The 9,264-nt window shown below is 39.4% G+C and overlaps 1 long non-coding RNA gene across 1 annotated transcript; it reads right to left on the reverse strand.

Moving 5' to 3' along the window:
• Positions 1 to 620: 620 nt before the first annotated feature.
• LOC306927655 lies at positions 621 to 3,700 on the reverse strand. Its single transcript, XR_013790556.1, has 3 exons — positions 3,597 to 3,700; positions 3,159 to 3,244; positions 621 to 787 (listed from the first exon to the last, which is right to left on the reverse strand). It is a non-coding gene; the product is annotated as an uncharacterized lncRNA (long non-coding RNA).
• Positions 3,701 to 9,264: the final 5,564 nt, after the last annotated feature.

Raw genomic sequence — 9,264 nt, forward strand, 5'->3', positions numbered from 1 at the left:
AGACAGTGCACGATAATTTGGTGCCGGAATTGGGCTTATCATATTATGCTTAGCAGGACGGGACAGATTGGTGTTTTTTCCGCTACACATTAAGGCCTGTTTAGATGGAAATCTGGCACACAGTCTTGAACGAAGTGAACTACGAGAGAGCCAGCCAAGTTCACATACGCCCAGAATGAAGTTATTCACAATAACGTTAATCAAGCAGAAATACGGTAACCAAAATATTAACAGGTTTGTGAATGATCATTCATTGAACGCGCTCAGGGACAACACTGGGTAAAAACCAGTGATTCCCAAACTTTTTAGCTCAAGACAAATTTGATTTATCCAGGACCCAAACTAGTGAAAATAGCAGATCTACAAGCTCACACCGCGTCACCTCGCATCACGTTGTGAGCTTGTAAATCGACTATTTTCACTATTTCTTAGACAATTGTTTTCCAATTTATGGAAAAAAAAGTTTTGAAGTAGCAAAATGTAGAAACCAAAAATAAAAGGTACCCATACAAATATGTCCGGGACCCACAAATGGGTCCCGATTCCTGACCCAGTGTATGGGAAACGGTGTGCGATGACTGAGGCATAAATGAGACTTCACTCACCATCTATGGTCGCTGTCGGTATCTGCCGGGTGTCCTCATCATGTTCTACTCCTGCCACGGCATCAAATACAAAGGCCCTTTTTGGGTCGTCTTTCTGGTCAGTCCAATCCAATGGGGTATCATCCAGCAGCTTTCTCCGCAAAGCCCAGTATGGGTGCGGTCTGAACTGATCACCCATGATTCTGCAAAAATATAATTCCATATTTTACACTCAAATTAAATTTGAGTAAATACACTACAATAGAGGGTATGCGCATGCATAAAGTGAACGCAGATCGAGTGGCAAAGTGACTGACAAAGTGAATTTAATGTTGTTTGAATTCATTTTATGCAAATCAGATAGGACTTTTCTGTTTGCATGTATGGGCTGTCAAGGCCAGAAAGTAGTTTTTTGCCACTCAGTAGGCATTCCCTCATAACGTCTGTTATGATGATGATGTCACGCGCATACCCTCTATAAAGAATCTACCCCTTGATCCTCAACACAGGAGACCCCTTCTCTTTACTCCCTGTGCACAACTGGGTGTCCAGTAAGGCTCAAATAATCATTGACTTTAGGCAGGGGTCTTCAACATTTTTCAACTAAAGGACCCACTCCCCAGCCTAAGATTTAGACTTTCCTCGATTGCAACTGCGCAACAGCGCTCCTGGCGGTCAGGGTTGCGCAGCCAGTTGCACTCATTTGGGGAGACGAGGACGGAACCAAGATGGGTCTCGTAGATTGAAAATGTCAGAATCGATAAAATCTTACGCTACGCTACCCATAGATCCAACATCAGAAACACCAATCCCAAAAGCCCAGTAGCCCAACACTTTAACAAAATGGGCCCTGCCGTGGCATCGCTCCGTTATGTGGGCATAGAGAGGGTGCAGCTACCCCGGAGAGGTGGAGATATCCATAACCTCCTCCTGAGAAGGGAGACTTATTGGACCTACACCCTCCGCACACTACAACCCCATGGACTAAATGAGGACTACGAGTTGTCTGCCTTCCTGTAAACCCTGTAAAAGTGAGCAAGGGCTTAGCAATCAGATCCCCCTGTGTGAACTGGACTGTAGTTGACCCTTTATTTTACCTTGTTTGAGATGCACGTATAACTTATCTGTACTTGACAGTTATCTGGGTTCGTCCACTTAAATTTGTCTTGATGGCTTTACTGGCCAATGCCCAGAGAGTCATTGAGTGATGTTGAATCTTGAATGTTAGCCTTCATCTGTCTTTGGTTAGAGCCCTTACACGTTCCCTTTGATATTGTTCTGACTGACTAACAAAAGCTTCTTTTTTTTTAATCTTAAAAACAAAAAATTGCAAAATCTCAAATGTATCAAAATATTTAAAACATTTAAAAATATATTAAAACAGTCTGTAACAAGCTAAAAACAAGCAGGTTTTCTTGAAACTGTTTTTTTCTTGAAACTGTTGTATTATAGTAAACTTGCTTGCTGTGGTGGTTATTTATACTTATTGTCATGTCACTCATTGGTGTTTGTATATTACCTACCCAGTCAACATCAGTCACGTGACGTGACGACCTTGATAAAAGGGAGGTTGTCACATACTAACTACTATCACCTGATGAAGGCCGTTCACGGCCGAAACGTCGTGTCTTAACTTATGGTGTTTTAAAATACAATAAAACACTACTGGAGCAAAACCTGTGTGCAGACTACTTTCATCACTGTATTTTTATGATTTAACCACTTAAACCACCAAAACATATAAACTTGACCTTTGACTGTACTTTTTACCGAAATGTGCGAGGCAGGTTGTGAGCTTGTTCTCACATAATTGACCCACCGTGAATGGGAGACAGTCATTGGATTATTATTCATGTTTTAATATCATATGAAAGCAGGGAATCATTGCTTCAAATTGGCATATGCCTATTGTTTGTTCAGTTTGACCCACCAGTTTGAGATATGGCAAGTATGTCTTGCAGAAAACAGCGAGTTGAGGAAAAAGGCTTGAAAGGTTCACTTATGTGGGCTCTAACATTACACCTTGTTTAAGCATGTAATTCATATTTACATGTCGATTTCAGCTCTGACATTTATTTCAGACATGCTCTAGTATGTAAAGAGTCAGCCTGTGCTATTAACTAATTTTGGATTTAAAAAAAATAAGTTTTTCTCCTCTCCTGAACAGTTAGTCTTGCCGCCATGACTGTCTCTGTATCAAAAAAGAGTCAATTATAACTGATTGATTCAGAGACTAAATGTTTTTATGATGCATGTGTACAGGCAGGACATTTCATCTTTTCGTGTGATATTGTCACCCACTCTAATCAAGAAGTCATCAGCCTTGCTGAGATTAGGCCTACTATTTGAACCAAAGAGAATGGATGTTTTTCCCAGGTATAGTTTGTTAAAAAACATGCATAACAAACATGCAACAAAACAATGTATTTTTGCTGCTGCTAAGTGTTTACAATAATATCAGTAAGATAGCAGCTAAGAACAGTAGATGCATAGACAAATGCAGGAAAATAGGCTGGTTTCATCTTCAATGATTAGTTAGCAAAACACAAATGAAACAGAATTGTAGTTTGTTACCCGAGCGAGCGTCCTCCCTCCTCCTTGTTCAATTTAGAGTGGACGTGTGTGGTGTGCGCACGTGGAGCAGAGAAGGCCAAAGGAAGCTGCGAAAAGCATCCAACAATATAAATATAGCAAAGCACACTGTGTAGAAGATAACTTTTAGGTTTTAAGTTCTTATTTAGATTTGTTGAGGTTAGGGTTCATTTAATTCACCCCATGGCTCCTCATGGTGAAACTAGCCAGTGACAGGTTCACAAGGTTAGGTTTAGTGTTGTTAACTTCTCACATAGGCCTATAACTGATAACAAACAAAATGTGACAAAACAATGTATTTTACTGCTGCTATGATCTGCAGTGTTTACAATAATATTAGTAGGCTAGGCTAGCAGCTGGGAACAATTAGATAGACACAATTAAGGAAAACAGCTGCTTTCTACATCTGTTCATGTTTACCTGCTTTTAAATGTCCTCCTGCTGCTGCTTAATGATGACACTGAAAAGAAGAAACGAAGACACGTTTTAAGACTCAATGCAGTTCACAAATAGCGCCATTAACGTAACGTCCTGCACTCACCAGCATCTGTGGAAAATACGTACATGTTGGGCTTAGAGTAGTGAGGTGCACTGGTGTACCCTGGGAGTTATAGGATATAAAAGCTCACATAGCGTCGCGGATGCGACTGGTGTGAGCTTAGAGGTCTGCGTGCGCGACACCATCGCATGACGAAGCATACATTAAGTTACCATAGCCCAGAATGGCGTATGTACCCTCACACTATGGGAAATGTATGAAAGGCGGGAATGTTTGGAAGACAAGTAGTCTACTGTTCGTAGCTCATGATTCATGAATATGATAGTTAATTCCTTTTTTGTCTAAGAAAAACGCGAATTCCAACGATAATAGCAAGGCCATTTAATAATGTAAACAAAAAACAGAAAAAAGACTAGGGTCTTCATGTGTGTGTGGAGACCTATGGATATAACCCTATAAACCTAAAAACTGCTGTATTTACTATTTAACCTCAAGCAAACAAACAAAAAAACACCTCTTTTTCATGTGGTTTTTCTCCGTTTCTACTCTACAAAGCCAGAAACACTAAAACGCGGCAACAAAGGGGCCTCGTTTTTGGTTTTATCCTCATATTTTGGTCATTCTTTGAGGTGCACCGAGGAAAGAAACGTACCTTTGATGCTGAGAGATGTATTTATCGAGAGAAATGTATCGCGTGATAAAGACGCGTGAACTCACACCGTGAACGCGCAGCGCGAGCGCCTCTGCTAGAGTCTCTAGGAGCAGGAATAAAACAAAATATATGTTTACATAGGCTATACACCATATGCTTAGTTGCAGCTGAAGGTATATAAGCAACAAGCGTTATTAATTGACTAGGTGTGAATTGTGAAATATTAGACCTAGAACTAGTTGGCTGTCAATATATATATATATGTCAATAATTAATATTTCAATATAACATTGAAATTGCCTGTTTGTTTTTTCAACATGCAGGATACATATAACCATGGGATCTGATGAGAGGCCGGGAAGACAACTAAAGTTTATTTTTCACCATGTTTTTGCCTTCTCAGAGTATCTTTATAGGGCATGGGATAGGAGGCGAAGGGTGACGTATAACTAATTGTATTATGGACATATGGCTGTTATTGAATGTTATTGTTTTTGTTTTGTTTTGCTGTTTTTGAGTTGCTGTGTCTGATAATCCCATGTGGGATGGGTCAATTTGTCTGGACATGAAAATAAAATATTCATTCATGCATTCACTAAAAGGCTCTTGCAAAAGGTTGGTGACATTATTGTGACGCGTGCGTGTGTGTGTGTGTCCTAGAGTTCAGTGATCCACTATATACGATCACTGAATCAGTCAGAACACTGTGTATAGTATATTATCTAATTCTGAGAGCAATGGAGGATCCCCAATGAGACAGAAAAGTGATTTTGATGTCCACATTCGTCATTCGCTGACATACAACTATCTTTAATTATGAAAGCAGAATAAAGAACCTGCAACTGAGCTGTTACCACCACCTGAACTCCACCTGAATTCAGGAGACATCTAACATCGGTGGGAGGTCAAAATTGGGTGAGTGTAGCAGAGTGGCTCAGAGCCTCAGCCTCAAAAGTCTAATATCTCCCCTCAATATAAATCAATATTACTTTTGATAATGCATTAGGTTTACATTATTGTAAGAGAATAATGATTGTGTAATGGCAGATGGCAAATAACAGTCAATAATTATTACGGTAAAGCAATAGGTAAAGCAATAGTGATTTAATTAAAACAGGAACAGTGTTATAATAGGGTAGGGGTAACACACAATGCACTTGTTATTAGCTTAATGGGTTGATCACAGAACTGGAATTAGCCCATCCTCACAGCACCGTGGGATAATATATTAACATTTTCAAGCATCCAAAGCCAATTATTAATTCATGTCGTTGATTTCACTGACCATGCATGACCCTCAGATAACCTGTTAACAAGCCTGTCAACAGAACCTACTGTAGCAGGTTCACACTTGCCAAATGTAAACAACACTTCAAACACACATAGTACTGACCACAATAGATACTGTATTGTATAACACTATGATACTGCATAGTGTTGTGTGAGTATTGTCACAATATGACACCCGTAGAGCCTACATGTTGGTTGGTCACCTTTCTGAGATGGCTCTAGCTTTGCACAAGGTAGACCAACGCATCTACATGCAGTGTAAAAACCCTTTTACAGAATGTAATCTTGACTTAAAGGCAGACATATTTCTAGAAAAGAACATGTTAAAGACCTTAAGACCCCTCTTCAGGGCTTCCTCTCAAAAAGGAAGCCCAAATGTATAGATCCATGTACATAATGGCATTATTATCCCAGTATTTTCTTAATTTAATATTGTGTTAATTTGTGTAGTACTAGTGACTCATTATCTTTCTTCTCCCTTAGCCTTTGTCCCTATCTGTCTCTCTCTTTAGCTGTCAGAGTGCAGCAGTTAGCACAGGAACCGGTGGTGAAGACTTTGTCTTTGACTTTGTCGTACCTCAGCTACAGTATATCTGTGTGGAGAGCTGTTGGAAGACAAAACTGCACCCGAATTTACAAAAACTGAAAAGAACATTATCTTCTCCCTAGCAGGCTACATTGCTCATAGTATTAGCAAGAATGGCAGCATTTGTAATGAATGTAAAACAGAAAAGACAGACAGCGAGTGCGTCAGTATTGCAGAGGACAGCACTTTACTGGCCCTGAAAGAGTACAAAGCAGGTGCCCTTTGCCATCCCTCCCCAGAGGTGTCAGACTTAGTCCACCAAGTACAGCAACATATTCTATTTTTTTTAAATGAGCTGTTCTGCTCTATCATACCATAGAGTAAAAAAACTAACTTTATTTCCAGACTGAGAAGAGAAACAGTCACTGAATGTCCATAAAATAAATACTTTTATACCAACATTATGCTATAAGGCTTATAGTATAAGCCCAAAGGCCATTGGATTGTGTTTAGAGTTTATTATCTCATTATGTTAACTTGTTGCTAATAAAGCATGCTTCATTGCATTCATACTGGAGTGAATGGGAACCCACATTAAATATTTTGCGGGGGTTTGCAAAAGGGCCTTTCTGTGTGGAGGTTGCATGTTCTCCCCGTGTCCCCTAGGGTAGGTACCCTCACAAAATGCAGTAATCCGGGCCTTTCTGTGTGGGGTTTGCATGTTCTCCCTGTGTCCCCTCACAAAATGCAGTAATCCTGGTCTCTAAACTAAAATGCAGTAATCCTGGTCTCTAAAGTAGTTGACTATGTGACTATGTCTGGAAATGTGCTATATAATTTATTATCATCCTACTACCTGAATGAGGTGAGCCCTAAATAGGTAAACCAATATAGCAAAAAATACTTGAATGCCAATAGTATAATAACAGCAATAATAATAGTGAAATAGTACCTTATTTTACAGTATTTGTTTGAAGTTGTTTCCTAATTTAGCTGTAAAACCATATAATTCACAATGACTTGGTGAATAATAGACACATCTGCTCCCAGGCCGCGCATGGAGATGGAGTTCCAGTGAAGCCAGGAGTCTAGGCATGTATCAGACTGATACGTGGATTCACTCAAATGTAGCATGGAGCAACATGAGTGAATCCATGTTAGCAGTCTGGCTAATGTCCATGGGCATGGCTGTATTTAATGGTGTAGTGGTCATAAATGTACAGCTGCAAGTCTGTGGACTCCTCCATATCGTATCTGGACGGTCTGAAAAATACAAAGACACATAGACACATTTGTTAAGAACAGGAAAGCATCAGTGTAATACAGTCACATTTTTTTTATATCGGATAGCAGATATGCAAGCTTATAGCGTGTCATGCTGCACTATGAGCAATGAGCATATCATCATACTATATGAATGACATTTATTTTCGTGTCATGCCACTTGGGCTCATCCCATATGGGATTATGACACATTTAACAAAGTACGTTAAAAACAACTGACGTTACAGTCCTTCCTGTTCATATTCCATAATGCATTATTAAATACATGAAAACAAATAAAACAAGGCCATGTAAATGGCTCTCCTCATTGACCAGGCCTTTTCAAGGAATGAGGCAAATGAAAAGGTGTACTTTTGAAATAGGCGTTTCAGTTTCTCAAAGTCCTCCAACCATATAAATTCATGATTTGGAGCCATCTCCCAAATAGAGTTGTAGAATGGACAATAAAAAACAAAATGCATTTCATTTTCAATTTCCTTTACATCACACAGACTACATAATGTATCCTCCTCAACCGTGCCTACATATCTACCTGTCTCAATATGCAGACCAAGTATGCCAGCTCTAATTTGGGCCCTTGCCAGAATGTGAACCCAGGCATGTTGAGTACACCAAAGTTTTATGTTAGAAATGTTGAGTATGGGTCCCCAGCATGTAGCAAACTGCCGGATGCTAACTTGCATATGTTGAGCAATTTTCATAATATGTGACCCTACCATTAACAAGGGGGGAAAAAACAAAATGTCATCATGCTTTAAGTAGCATGCGATGTGTCAAACGGGTTTTCATGATGCTGAATCCATTCCAAGCATTAGTTTTGCCAAAAACAAAACAGTCCTTGGGCTAAAAACGTCCATAGCCGTCATCACAAATGTGATGATGTCAGCACATTTGGGCAATTACAATTTAGGCATTTAGCAGACGCTCTTAATCCGGAGCGATTTACAATAAGCAAGAACAAAAAGCATGGCAATACATTACTGTTATGACCATATAGGGTCATTATGTATTTTAGTGTTGGTATTGCTCTGCATTGTCTTCCTTCCATGCGTGTCTGCATGCAGGTGATTGAGTGGTGAGGAATGAATGCGAGTGTGAATGGGTGAATGTAATGCACAATCTATGTAAAGCGCCTTGGATAAAGGCACTATAAATGCCCCATTTACCAATTTCGAATTGCAGCCGTCCGTAGGTGCCCTTTGAGAGCGGTTTTGAAGGAGTCAAGGGATTCACATGTCTTAATGACAGTTTGTACTTGGTAGGGTGTGATCAATGTACATAAACAAATATTCTGTTTTCCGTAGTACACTACAGAGTTTCACTAAAGGTGTAAACTCAGGTCAGGCCATAATACTTGAATTACAATTACTATTACAATTACTACTCACCCAGTCCACAACAGTGTTCCTCACAAAGACATCATAAGTGCCTTAGGGTCTTTCAACATCAATGATGGATGGACATGAAGTGCTCCACCCCTCCTGTCAGTAAATACAAGAAAACACAAATGCATTACATTACATTTATATTCTATTTCTGGCAAATGTGTGCAACTGATTCAAGTGTTGCTCAAGGAATGGGATTATTAAAACTAGTACAGTAATGCCACAGTAAAGCAGTGCCAGTGATACATAGCACACATTTGTATAGGACTATATGTACAGTAGTATACAGATACCTAAAAGGCTATGGGGGCTACTTCCCAAAGAAACATGAATTAGTTTGTAATTGTAATAACAATAGTAAAAAGTTCAATATTTTCCTCCAGGTGTGAAGTAGAAGTACAGTACTGAATTCAAGTAGAGTAAAGCATGCAGTAACATACTACTAGTATAAT

The sequence above is a fragment of the Electrona antarctica genome (assembly GCF_951216825.1).
Source record: "Electrona antarctica genome assembly, chromosome: 8".
Classification (NCBI taxonomy): Eukaryota; Metazoa; Chordata; class Actinopteri; order Myctophiformes; family Myctophidae; genus Electrona; species Electrona antarctica.